The sequence below is a fragment of the Pseudoliparis swirei genome, chromosome 24, assembly GCF_029220125.1.
Source record: "Pseudoliparis swirei isolate HS2019 ecotype Mariana Trench chromosome 24, NWPU_hadal_v1, whole genome shotgun sequence".
NCBI classification, from domain to species: Eukaryota; Metazoa; Chordata; class Actinopteri; order Perciformes; family Liparidae; genus Pseudoliparis; species Pseudoliparis swirei.
Genome location: NC_079411.1, coordinates 18,286,426 through 18,300,410, shown reverse-complemented (window position 1 = coordinate 18,300,410; position 13,985 = coordinate 18,286,426). Strand labels below are relative to the sequence as shown.

Genomic DNA, 13,985 nt, shown 5'->3' with positions numbered 1-13,985 from the left:
GAATCCCTCTCTTCACATTTCATATTAGTGAAACACTGAAATGATGGAGAAGCCATTTAAGATATAAACTTACATATAACTCGGGTCTCCCAGTAACATTGATCAGAGCAAAGTCACACAGGTTATTTTCATATTAGGAGCTAATGATTCTTATCATGTACTATGTACCCACCCTGGCCCTTTCAAAACTCACCGACTGATACTCACATTAAATGCAAGTCCACCTCTGTGTTTTGGAACCGTTGGTATTTACACCTAATGTGAACTGGACCAAAGTATGAAAACCGTACCAGAATATGCGAACGGTATCTGCATGCAAGTCTGGGTTCCGGATTTTAAAGCCTACGTAGCTGGAATAAGTATAAAAGTATTGCTGAGTATTCTACTTTTAGCTGTATTAACAAAAGCATGCTACATACAGTAATGTCTGAGTAAACATCAAACCATGTCTATTTTCTCCTCTGCATTTTGTACCAAAGTCATTTCTCTAATAAAACAAACTATTCATCACTTCCACTGTTCCAAAAAATAAAAACTCTAATAAAAAACTTTCTGTGTGGCCAGTGTCTTCCTGATCTCTTGTTTCCAGGTGAACCATCTTTGTTCAGTCTAATCTTCTGTTCAGCCATAATAAAAACAACAGCCTGCGGCACTGTCTCAGCCATTATGAGCTGTGGAAACATGACTTCAAGAGAGGGAGCGCAAGGTGGAGGTGTGAATATTGTTATTTAGTTTACTGTTCACAGGGTATCATTAATCATAGAGCTATGCTTCTTGGCCCGCATTAACAGCTTAGTTGAAACATGGAAATGTGCCAGCAGGCAGTGGAGTTTGTTTCTGGCGACAATGCTACAACTAAGAGGATAATTCATTTGTGGGTGGACAGACAGGAGATATACTGGGGGCAGTGTGGCAGCATGGAATTTCTCTCCTGGTGAAAATCCATCCATTACCCAGGTTGCCAAGCAAAGAAGTGGTGAATTTCATCTCTTCCAGCTACGCTTTTGTCTTCTCCCCGCCATCTTTTTAATCTCCCTCCACCTTGTTAAAGGCCAACACGCTCCTAGTCTCTCCAACACGGTTTGAAAAGATAAAACTCTCTGCCGATTGGTTCTGGAGCCGTCGACCACAGTTTCTGCTTTTAACAACCCCTCCCACTCGACCCATCTCTCTGACTCCTTCTATATTTGAGGAGATTTCTGCCGCTTCAGAAGAAAACCACACCGCCTTCCAAGTTGACTGGCACAACAATATTTTGCATCCGTCAAAGAAGAAAACATGTCAGCTAAACAAACACAAACAGGCCGGCAGACCAGACGGTTAATTCCCTTTGAATTTGGCGCTGTGCACAAAGCTACACAAGTTTTAGCTACACATGGATATCTTGTGTGATGGTTGCGCAAGAGAGATGACCTCAACAAGCTTTTGGTTCCACAACAATATAAAAAAATAATCTGATTTCATATTGGTCGATATGACCTTTCTTCACGCGACCAATGACTTTATAAGAGCCTCTTCTTTTTATACAATCGTAATCAAAAGATTACGAGTAATTGATAAGTTTAACCATAAATGCAGGTGGGGCAGCTTCTTAATCTGCGTTCACACCAAGAGCTTTGCAAATATTCCCAACGCTTTACTTGCGTGAGTTTAGTCACCCGACAAGTTATGGTTTATTTGTGTCATTCGCGCCTTAAGGGGCGTGGCTTAGCTCTGTGGTTTTACTCCGTGGAAACAGTTATCATTTCAGCCATCCACCATGGAAGAAATAACCACTATTTCTGCTTTATAGTTGTTGTGGACATCTCTTAAACGTCGGAACATCTAACGCCCTCATGTTTGGCAGCTCGCTGAATTTCACCGACTGTCTGGATAACTGCCGCTTTCAGGACTACTGGCAGCAGCAGCCAGTTCGATTCACCAACGGCACGACGTCAATGATGACGGGCGGAGCATCCTCACGGCTTTCGCAACTTAGCATCAAAGTTGAAATATTTCAAATGTGCTCAGCTATGCTTAAGTACTACTTGAGGTTGAAGTGACTCACACTTTCTGAAAACACCTTTTATTTCCTGCTTAATACTGACATTGAACGCTTGCCCACTCCCCAACCCCTCCTCCTCACTGGGGCCACAGTGGGGGGAAATAGTTGGCTCGCTCCTCGTGTTTCGGGCAGTGTGTTTGGCTAACAGCAAACAGAACTACTGGGTTCAGTGTTGGTTGACACCAGCTGAGGTTGATTTAATAATTATCCCAGGGCAGTGAACATCCCATTTAGTGTGTCATAAAACAGCAGCGCTGTTTGCTTCTTTGGCTGCTGTGACAGTTACGTTGCCATGTATCCTGTGCAGTGATCCTTTATGTGACACTTCCCTTTGAAACCTCATGCATAAATATGCTCGTTAACCCTAAAAAAAAAAAACTCAAGAAGGTAACCATTTCCGGAGAGTCAAATTAAGCCAGAGGTGGGCAACACCCCCTGGACATGACCCCAAAGGCCCCTCTGTTCTCCAGCCTGACAGAAGAACAGCCGCGTCAGGAGCTCCTGCTGGGACCTGTAAATCAGTATGCGCCGAGAGGCGTTTGTTTGTTTGTTTGTTGGCTTGCGAGCCAAAACCGGCTGAGCTCAGACCGAAGCACAGTCATGGTTTAAAAAAGTGATGTAACAGCTTTGTGTTTCTCACACATTTTAAAAGTCAGACAACAAATCTGACACACAGGACTCGAGATCTTTATTGCTGATGCTGCAGCAGCTAAGTGTGAAAAGATGGCCCCACTATCTTAACCAGTGCATCGTAAAACTGTTGTAAAAGCCCTGCAGACTTGAGGATTAAGTACTCAGAAACTGACAAACAAGTATTGCAGAAAAGTGTCAAAAGTGCAGGTCATGGCATATCTTTGAAGATAAAAAAGATATACTACAATAACTATGATAAGGTGGACAATGTAAATTGACGACTGCACAGTGAAAGTATTTTCTGAATGAAAGTGCAACATGTGCATTTTTTTTTACAGCTCGGTGTGGATTAAAATACGTTTTTAAAAGTGCCAGAAAACGTCAATTGTGACAGCCACGTCGTATTTTAAATCAATATATGATCATATTTGAGTCTTTGCTTCGCGATGCTGAACAGAGGTCAGGCGAGTCAACAGCTGATGGGGCTGTCCAGCTCCGGCTCACTTCCACCTCTCTGCCCGGGTCACAATAGATGTCCACCGACCACCGCGTTCACCGACTGGGGCTCACGCAGGGAAACGGTGGCCGGAGAAACACGTACCTGTTCAAACGTGTCCACTTGGTTCGATACGTGTCAAGTCCAATGACCTGCGGGAAGGACACGGACCTGAAGTCGATAAGTAGATGTTGGACACGCGAAGAATAAAAAAAAGAGAGAGAGAGAGAGAAACCCGTCCTTCCAGCGTAATTCGTTAGCAGCAGAGCTAAAGTAGTTTACTCCTCTCCGTGTAGCTGAACACCTGAGCTCGCCTCCGCGCTGAGCTGCACAAGTGACACCGGACGACGGGATCGTGTGACGTTTGTCGAACTTTTTTTTCTTCTTCTTTTTATTAGAGGTCCGTAAAGTTTGGTCCGGTAGAGAAAGTGGTGGCGTTGATTTAAAAATAAAAAAAATGTTTACAAAAATGAAGCACGAGGTGAAACCGTCCCAGTGAGCCGCTCTCTCTCACACCGCCTCCCTCCGTGCCTGAACCCGTCTGCGAGGAGGAATAGAGCCGCTCTGTCCGGTGGTTACCTGACTCCAGTTATTACCCTCCAGACAGCAGCCTCATGTTTCCTGTTGTTGTCGCTCGGAATGACTGCAGATAAACAGCGTTGACTCGAAAGTAACAGGTTGGGATGCTCTTCTCTAACTATACATGTTTTAAAAAGCCACTTATATCACTGATATTGACTTTTACATATAGTTACTTCGTTATATTTGCACTTTCTTTTGTATTTGAGAAGTTCATTTGAGTTTCAACATGGTCATTATCACAGTCTCATGTGTAGGTCACATTTAATGTTTTATACCATTACATTATATTGATAGATATATGGATAGATAGCCTACTTTCATCCCCAGGGGGGGATTTGGTTGTAGCAGCAGCACGTGGTGTGTTTCTTGCAGGTGCTCAAGGTCATTTCCTGTTATCAAAGGTGATTTTGATTATTTCTGCACAAAAAAAAGAGGGAAAAAAGGTAATATTTGCTTGAATAAACATTTAACCAGAATGTGAGAAAAATAATTAATGAAACGTGCATGTCTGGACCAAAGCTGTGCTGTCACTAGTGGATAACCTATTTCATTCCACATCCTGCGGTTTCACGTGAAATAAGAGGCCACATTTATGTTTGCCTTACTTTTCAAATTAGACCCTTTCTATGTGTTCTCTGGATACAATTCTAACAATGTTTTTCTATTGTTAAAACAGAACTGCAATAACGAGCACTGTTAGTTTTGTTGAAAATAAAGAATTTCAGTAGTTTGGGTAATACATATAAGAAAAGCACTTTAAACTTAATATTGATAGTTACGCCATTGGTTACTTTATAGAGAATATCGGTTGTTGATAGTATCTGCTCATAGCTGGAGTAAAGCGTTTTTTAACCAAAACCTATTAAAATATCAGTATATTTTAATGAGAATGAATGACTGGAAAATAATACAGAGGTTATGAACTGACAGGTGGATAGTAGGTCTTGGATTAAGATACAGGTGTGGTTTGAAAAGCGACTTACTTTAAAGACTTCTTTCTACTTTGTGAAAGAGTCACTGGTTATCCATTGTAAATCCACGTTGGCTGCTCGTCCTCTGTGGAGCTCTAAACCTTCAAGCCGCTGGCGTTTGTGTATCCTTGAAGTAGGTTTCTGTAGAGTGTTATTCTAATTTGAAAAGATCAGTCGAACACTACACACAACACATCTATCCGGGTGTGCTGGGATGTCAGTTCTCACTTTGTTTTTTTATTTTTCAGGAGACTATCTTGTGTTCTTTTGTGTTTTTCTTTCCAGCCTCTCCACAGTGACACCATTTAGATGTGTAAGTGTACATTCGTTGCAATGTTTGTTTAGGAAGGAATATGTTAGGAGTGTATTTTTCCATTTGTACTGTTCACACCAAAAAAAGAAAAAACAATTACCTTGAAGTGTCCTGTTTTACGTCATGTGACAAAAATAATACCGACGTTGACCCTGGTGTGGGAAAGATAAAACATTTTGTTTGTGAGCGAAGGCGAGGACACACCAAGGGCACAGTCCAGCTACTCTAGTATCTACTACAGCTCCAAGTACATCTAGGCCAACCTATTTTTATGTATACTCCATTAGAACCTACTCTTGTTTTATAAATACCACAATATAATTCAGGCACATTTTCTCACGACGAATTGCTTTCTCAATTCCCAATATAGGGTATTAACCCCTGAAGTACCATCGACCTTTCGAGATGGTCATTGTTTTAGTCGCATGAATTACATCTTGTAGCTGAACTCTGCCGTATTCTATAATCCCATATTGCTAAATATTGCTACTTTACGGCTGAAATTCCCCAATAGGGCCATTTGAAGCGAGAATGTCCTTTGCTGTCGTCCACAGTGATGGTGTATGAAATAAATGAGCACATCCACTGACTCGGCCTACTTCTGATTCCCCAAGACAAGAGAACATCTTCATATGAGCAGCCAGAAAGTGGGAGTGCGCAGGCTCGTATCACACAGCTTTTCCTTTTACTAAATGGAAAAAAAACAGTCCCTCCCTCTCTTTTGTGTGTGTGTGTGTGTGTGTGTGTGTGTGTGTGTGTGTGTGTGGGTGTTTGGGTAACAATGCCCTGCATGCATGTGCTGTTGTGCCTGTGTGTTCATGCATGCCATTACCAGCACCTTCTAAACACCGCTCTTTGTTGGCTTGTATGTGTTTTCGAAGCACACTGTAGAAAAGGGCACCATTTGTGTCTCTGCAATTGTGTTTGTTCGCATACATACAAAAGTAAAAATCAGTGGTTTTTCATCCATTTTTTAACAACATTTTGTAAGCAAAAATGTCATGGGAACCATTACCTACAGTGGCCTTGAGGATGAACAAAACAAAGCAACGGTTCACACAACAACCCTCGAAGAAGACGTTCTTCCACAAAGGGTTCTTTGCATGAATATGGTTCTTAATGGAACCATTAGTCTTTCAAAGAACCCTTTAAAGAGGATTCTTCAGAATCAAATGGTTCATGGTAGAACCTGAGCCTCACATTAAAAACCCATTTAGAATGAATGTTTGTCCAAAATGCTTTTTTTCATTTTGCGTCCAATCACAATGTTTTTTAAATCTCACCTTTGCGAGACCAGCTCGTCACATGGCTATGATTAGAGTAAAGATTGTGGCGCTGGCCACTAAAGACACATTACTGACATTACTGAGATATATCACATTTTTAGTTGCTATGGTGAACATGTTCACATTTGCCTGTTTTACACATTCGGCCAACACCAAGCTGCTGTTCACCAGCTAGTTTGACTGTCTGCTGTCGGATGACCTGCATGTAGCATGTACAGTGGCATTTTACCCTATTTTGTGAAAGGTTAGGATTTACATTACATTACATGTCATTTAGCTGACGCTTTTATCCAAAGCGACTTACAATCCTGTTACATACACTGTAGACACAGCTACAGGGAGCAACTCAGGGTTAAGTGTCTTGCTCAAGGACACATCGACTAGGGCGGGGATTGAACCTCCAACCCCCTGATTGAAAGACGGACCTGCTAACCACTGACCCATAGTTGCGATTTAGCCACTAAAACACTTGGTTACCGTTCGGGAAAGATTGTGTTATTAATTGCTGACGTGTGACAGGAGACGAACTCTGACCTCCTGCATGAAAGTCATCTACGCTGTATGCCACTCCACAAGCCCAACCTCCATACCTTTTACGTGACTCCTTACTACACACCGTATACGCCACAATACTTAGCGCATTGGATACACGGAGACTGGTTGAAAGAACTTTGTAAAAATACTGAAAGTAATTGTGTGTATTTGCACACAGTTGTGCGAGTGTGTGTCTCAGATACTTGCAGGCTACACATGCGTACCTCTGGATATTTGCTCTACTTGCAGTGTCTGACCTTTCCCCCTTGACTTTGACAACTCCTCTCACTCTTTAAGTTACCAGAATGATTTTACTCTATGAGACCAGACATTTCCGTCAACCGTCATGGAAGAGCTGCTACTTGGCAGCGTGTGGGTAAAAGTGATGGGGCGGATAATACAGATGCTCCCTTAGAGGCTGAAAAAGACAGATATTAATATAGTCAGTGATATAAACTGCAGTTGTTTCTTTTTCCTTGCAGAAACTAGGTGCTGTTGTTGAAAAAAAGAACTTGTATCTGGGGAAAATGTCCATCTTTTATGAGCTTTTAAAGGCACTGCCACTTATGGCTTCACATTAGTGAAGCTGTTTAATGGAGTATGGCGTTAGTGGACTTTCAAGAAGGAGCTGGTAATGGTGCTTTTAGTCATCGTGGACCTCCTTTTATACCTTTCTTCTTCTGTTTTTATTTCAATGTAAAGCAAATTGAGTTTCCCTGCAATTTCTTTACATTATTTGCTCTATTCAAAAAGAAAAGTGAAAAGGCTATGCCGATTTATTTATAGAGCACATTCGGCCAAGCCGATCTATAAATAAATCGGCTTGGCCTTTAAATCCTGAGAAAGTGTTATCTTGTGTTATTGTTGACTTGTAAACATCATCCATTTCGCCAACTTCTCAGGACATTGCTCCTCTTGAGCTCTTTTTATGTGAATTAACACTTCCATATCATATATATCAGTCACAATTTTCAACCATCCATCTTGTGACGGTGGTTCTATCGTGTGTCATCTCTTCATAATATCAATTTTATTAGCTGCTAGCAGAATTTCCAGCAGATACCTGTCTTCCCCTAACACAGTATTTGTTGTCATATTATCAAAGTAGAGAAACATACAAAACTTGGGTGTGTCATAGCCCAGAATTTTGACAATAACCTTATGGACATTTCCCCCAAACTGTACAATTTCGGGCATAAACAAAATAGATGGGAATGCTCTACATTTACTGGCCCGCATTTCCTCCAACATGGTTGAACTATAGACATTTGCTTGTATTTTGGGGAGTAATACATGATCTAAGTTCATGCAGATGTTGAGGATTGTTGTATCCTCCAAATATTCGACCATTCATCCTCTAATATTCACACCAAGTTCATGTTCCCATTTCAGTTTTACATACAATGTTGTTTTTTCTAATTTTTCCATCAAATTTCGATATAAAGTTGATGTGTTTCTATATTTGTTATTATGGCTCTAATCATCCCATTTTTTCCCAAATTAATTTTTTGCTTTATTTCTCTGTCAAAAAAGTCTCTTAATTGTATGTCTCTGAAGTTGTGCTGGTTATTTGGTTAATATTTATCTTTCAGCTCTTGGAAATTCACGACACTTCCATCTTTAATAACTGTACATATTGCTGTTATTCCATATGAAATCTATTGTTTAAATCTATGATTGAGAGTACCTGGAATAAAATGTCTATCACAGGCTATCCATCGCAGAAGCTTGAGCTCTTCTTCTAAATTTATATTTTCGTACCAATTTGAACCACGTCTCTAATGTAAATCGGGTGACAGCGTCAATCTGTTCAAGTAAATCATTTGCTATATTTCTGTTTCCAATAAGGCTTTGAATTTCACTTCCTTCTACATATCATTAGAGGTTTTTCCATTTTGCTTCATAATCGTTGGTTCACAGTAGGTTGCTCGTCTAATTTGAGCTGCATGGAAATATGCCCGACGGTTATGCCACGCCTCCTTTATTCTTCCCAATCTGTAGTTTTTCATATTTGACTCTTGGCCTTTGGCCGTTTCATATACACCTCTAAATGAGTACATGAATATTGTTATCCATCATTTTGTGTTTCTAAGGTTAAGTTTTAAACGTACCCAAAAAGAAACATGAACCAAAAAACATGAATTGAACAAAGTGACTTCAGAAGGAAAGGGTGCAACTTGCCATCCCTTGGGTTCCCTGTTGGTAGGAGGAGAGTTAAGTTCCTCTCTACTGTAGGACCCCTCCCTCGTGATTTCAGATGGGAGAGACCTTGCCAAACTAGTCAGAAAACAAGAAAAACAACAACAAAATAGACCTCAAACTCCAGACTTCTGGTTGAAAATGAGCTGTTAGCAGTAAAGAGAACTAAAGCTATGGCTCTGTCTCTCCTATTGACTATTTCAATGTGACATAGCCTTTTTCCCAGTTTAGTTGTATAATGAGTAGAAAGGAGAGAACCCGGTTCAGATCCAGAGTGTTCATTTCTTATCTGGTCTACTTCATTTCAGTCCATTGTTTTAAGGCGGTCGGCTCCGTCTGAGTTTCTCTCTCGCACGCTGGGCTGTGCTGTCTGTGGCGTTGGTACGTTTCCATGGCAACAGCTCATTCAGTTTCTCCTCCACGGCAGCTGCGGTGGAGGTTACCGACACCTTTATCCCAACCTTTATTCAGGTCCCGTGCAGCTTCGTCGGCGCTTTTGTAGATCCTCAGTCCGGTGACCCAGTACACTCTCATCTTGGTATCGGGCATCTGGTACCGGATTCCTTTCTCCTTCAATACCGCTTTGACCGGCGCATCATCATTATCGAAGAACAACTGTTTGCCATTCAATTCAATCTTCTGCTGCCACACTTTCTTAAGTATCAGTTCTTTAACACAAAACTGTAAAAAGCTAACTAGTATTGATTTTGGGGTTGAGGTCGTAGCCGGCTTTGGAATCGGGGCTCTGGAGCCCCGGGAAGCTTTTTAAGATTGTTTTTAAACAACTCGGTTACAAATTCAATGAACGATCTCAAATTCAATAACCGATTTGGTTCCTCTGAAGTTAGTAGTGCCTCTTTCATCTCCAGACAAACTGATTCCAGGTCTGCTATACGGGTTCGTGCCTCGGAGATGCTTGAGTGTTGACTCTGCAGCTCGCGTATGGCTTCAACTCATTAAAGTTTTCTTTCATAGTTTTCATGACATCGGTTCTAAATTCACCAAGGTCCCGTTTCACATCTTGTTTGAATCCTCTCAGTTCCTCAGACAGTTGTGCGAGGCCTTCCGGCAGCACCTTTTGGTGAACTACAGTTGCTTCTTCACCTGCAGCTGATTCTGTGTCGTCTCTGCCGCCGTCTTCCTGATAACCGACTTCGGTAACAACCGTGTTTTCTTGTTTTTTACTCATTTTCTTGTCAGACTTACACTTCCTTTGCAATCTCCATCCTCTCATATTCAACTTAGTATAATACATGTACGGCTTTATATTAATCGGAGGTATATTGAATAACCGACTCTGAGGAGCTCACCACCACCCGTCCATCTTGTTGTAGCGCTTACCGGAAGTCGACTGACCTTTTCCCTTCTATTCAAGAGAAGAAAAACCTACAGCACCTTAACCTGCTTCTTAACTGCCTTCTTACATGTTGAGCTGTTGATCACAATGTCAGTGATTACACATTATTTATGGTGTAATGTTTGATGTTTAAGCTAATTTCCTCACTGAAGTCCTCTTTGTCATCAATCTCTACGTTTGGAGACAGTGACATTTTTGGTCACCCCAGACAGCATTGAGATATTTCATCAAGTGTGTTTTTGTGCCAGCCCACGACAGACGGGTTTCATTTGGCTCTTTGGCCTTTTTTAATTGCCACTTGTTTCATCAGCATTGTATGGGCACTTTTATGCACATTTCCTTGCTTGTCCTTACAGCACGTTGCCATGGGAACTATGACATCCGTCAGACCATGGAATTCTATCCATAATTCAATCAGGGAAAAAAAGACACTTTACAGTGAGTGGTCCGTGCTCTCTTTCTAGCTGTGAATGATTTGAGTGCAGCGAGAGGGTGTGCAGCTTTTAGAAGATTTTTTCTTTACACATTAGTCTTTTGTAACAAATGTAAATGTGTTTTCAAATGTGTATGGGCAAGAGAGATGCCGTACCTTTTTGTCTGGCCACCTATTCTGCTGATAGTTCTCTTAAATTCCGGTTCAAGGACAAAACCAATGCGGTGGCCCACCAGGATCTGTCCTGGTATACCAGAATGGCCGGGACACCACTGCTAGCTAGCAAACGGTTGGCTGTGGTGATCTAACCATGATTTCAGGCCCGCCCCAAAAACCCGAAACAAAATGGTCCAACTCCACAATCAAGTGCCAAAAAATTGTCTCAATTCACATTTTTGGTAATTATTTATGTGCAATGTGTTGAGAAACAAATCTCAGATTTGTGAACTTCACCATAATTGTGTTGCTCAAATTCAACGCCAACGGATGGGGGTGTCATCGTCCTGGTTGATTTGTCATACTTTTTTGGGTTAGGTATGAGAAGATATCATATTTACTTTCCTAAAAGGTTAAAGAAATAGTTTTCCCATTTGGAAAATGCGCTTTGCTTTGTTGTCTTGAGTCAGATAAGAAAATTAACACCACTCCTGTGTATATCGTAAATATGAATCTACGTCTAGCAGCTGATTTGCCTAGCGAAGCAAAAATATGGTTAAGCAAATATCGGGAGTTGGTTCATAAAGATAACCACCACAGAAGAAGAGGAAGTCTAGGGTTCCAAGCGGATTCTTCCTAGAGGGCTGAGGTTCTACCCAGAACCATTTATGAAGAAATTATTTGTCATGGGCTTTTTGTGGGTCTAAGGTGCCATTACAAATCCAGGGGGAACAAATGAAACCATATGGTTCTAACTAAAACCCATAATGTTCAGACTCTTAACTAGAACCTATATGGTTGTTGCTAGCACCTTTTATTTCTAAACAGATGTACACACACACACACACAGCCTAAAGCTGCTGGTGATGTAGTACCTGGGGGCCTCTGACCCACATCGGGCCATGCGCAGGATGCGTCCCACTTTCACACCTGACGATGCGTCATTAACCTGCTGTCTGTTGTCCAAAGAGCGGAGCTGGATCGTGGTACCGGCTCAGCTGAGACACACAAACACAAAACACTGACACTATACCTTCAGATCACGCATGGCTTTCCCCCCCCCTCCCCTGCTTTGTCTGTCCATGTCCGAATAAGTGCCCACAGAAACACACACCTGTGCACTCACATGGTGTCTCCCAGTATCAAAGCGGTGCACAGACTCCCATTTTAGCCAATGTGTTGCCTCAGACTCTGACACACATACAGTCCCTCCTTCTCTCTCTCCCCCCCTCTCTCTCTCTCTCTCTCATACACATTCTGGCTCATTTCTGCTTTCAGTCTCCTCTCCAGCTGTTGTATTCTCTTATTCCCTCTTCCCACTCTCAATGCTTTCCTCCTCCTCTTATTTGCCTCTCCTTCTCTTTTCTCTCACACACAAGCGTACAGATGCACACACACAGACTCTCTCCTCGTATCCACCGGCAACCACGCAGAGAAGCCTCCCTCACCAAGCCTGTGGATCCCTCCACTTGACTAATTAGCCTTGAAGTGCTGTTGAAGATCATCATATTTAGCTTAGCAACCTAGCAACACAGTGCAGACAGATATAGGCTGCCAAGAGGCTGGGTGCCTGGCAGTGGTCTCTCTCTCTCTCTCTCTCTCTCTTCCCACTCAGCGCCGATGGGCTTCTCAGTGGCGGAGCGGAGGAAGTGAGGGGTGGTCTTGCTTTGAAAGCGACAAAAACAAAAAAGGAAAAAGAAACGGAGACCACGGCGTAACCAAACAATGGGAGTCCGCTGCTGGAGCAAATCCTTCTAGAGACGGAGACCCGGAGGAGGCGACGGTCACGGTGCAGCGGCACTGCTTCCAACAGACAGACATTTAAGGTGAGAGTTCTGACAAACCAGCTGCTGCTGTCAGTTTGAGAGACTGTGTGTGTGTGTGTTTGTGTGTGTGTGGGTGGAGGTGTGTGTGTGTGTGTGTGTGTGGGAGGGGGGGGGGGCGTGGGGGTGTGCGTGCGTGCACGTGTGCACGAGCGAGCGATTGTGCATCACCGCGACCCAAATAGTTGAACCCCGAGGTGAAGCACAAGAGGGATTATCTGCAAGATGTTCTCTCTACACACTCACAGGCATCATCTGGGCAGCACCACTTGTTGGACCGACAGCCCAGTTCTCATGGAATGCGATGGCAGTCACTTGTGCGTGTGAATGAGCCTGAGCTTAAGGATGCACATCAGAGTGAGCAACATGGACGGCAACACAAGAGACAATCAGTCATGCCAACCACACGCCTGATTGCTCCTCACTGCTTTGGGAGACGGGTGCTTCAAGGGAGACAGCCTCCTGTGTGTGTGTGTGTGTGTGTGTGTGTGTGTGTGTGTGTGTGTGTGTGTGTGTGTGTGTGTGTGTGTGTGTGTGTGTGTGTGTGTGTGTGTGTGTGTGTGTGTGTGTGTGTGTGTGTGTGTGTGTGTGTGTGTGTTTGCAATCCCCTTTATCTTCTGCCACAACTTGTACAACCCTCTCTTGCAAAAAAATGCCGTTTCACTAATCAAAGCACTTCATGCTGTAGCCGAGGACCGATAATAGCAGAAGCTTGTACTTATATTGGACTAGAGTGGTAACAGTGGGGTAGCGTTTCTCATGAGGAAGACAGGCAATAGTGGAAAGAACAAGTATATTAACCGCAGCATGAATAATTAACACACTTAAAACACTGCGCTTGCGTGTGCACGTCACTCGGCTAAACATTGTACGATGCACAGACAGAAATACTGTATTTGTGGCTCGTGATGATTCTTTAAGGAACATTTTCAGACATTTAATTTGCTGCCATTAACAAGAAGAGATGTATGGAAACCATTTTTTTCTTGCCAGATACCGTTCTGATAACTTGGCTATCGGCCGATCTGATACCAGTGCGTGAAAATAAATAAATGATTCCCTCATAATATCTAGTTCATATTGCTGTGAACACATCTGCTTGAAAACGACTGCATTATTCAAGTTTCTTGTCAAAACCTAAATATGAACAAGATTTAA

The 13,985-nt window shown here is 42.5% G+C and overlaps 2 protein-coding genes across 5 annotated transcripts in view; one reads left to right on the top strand and one right to left on the bottom strand.

Annotated features, from left to right (window-relative positions):
• palm3 (paralemmin 3) overlaps positions 1-3,691 on the bottom strand; it is a 37,494-nt gene extending 33,803 nt beyond the window's left edge. For both annotated transcript variants that reach the window (XM_056409309.1, XM_056409310.1), the window contains exon 1: positions 3,279-3,691. The gene's annotated coding sequence lies outside the window, so the exon portion shown is untranslated. The remainder of the gene's footprint in view (positions 1-3,278) is intronic.
• A 2,152-nt stretch (positions 3,692-5,843) lies between these two features.
• LOC130190009 (phospholipid phosphatase-related protein type 5-like) overlaps positions 5,844-13,985 on the top strand; it is a 55,468-nt gene continuing 47,326 nt past the window's right edge. The window contains exons 1-2 of one of the 3 annotated variants that reach the window (XM_056409111.1): positions 5,844-10,853; positions 12,620-12,830. The gene's annotated coding sequence lies outside the window, so the exon portion shown is untranslated. Of the gene's footprint in view, positions 12,831-13,985 lie in introns of all 3 variants that reach the window. The other 2 variants (XM_056409110.1, XM_056409112.1) reach the window with 2 other exon arrangements.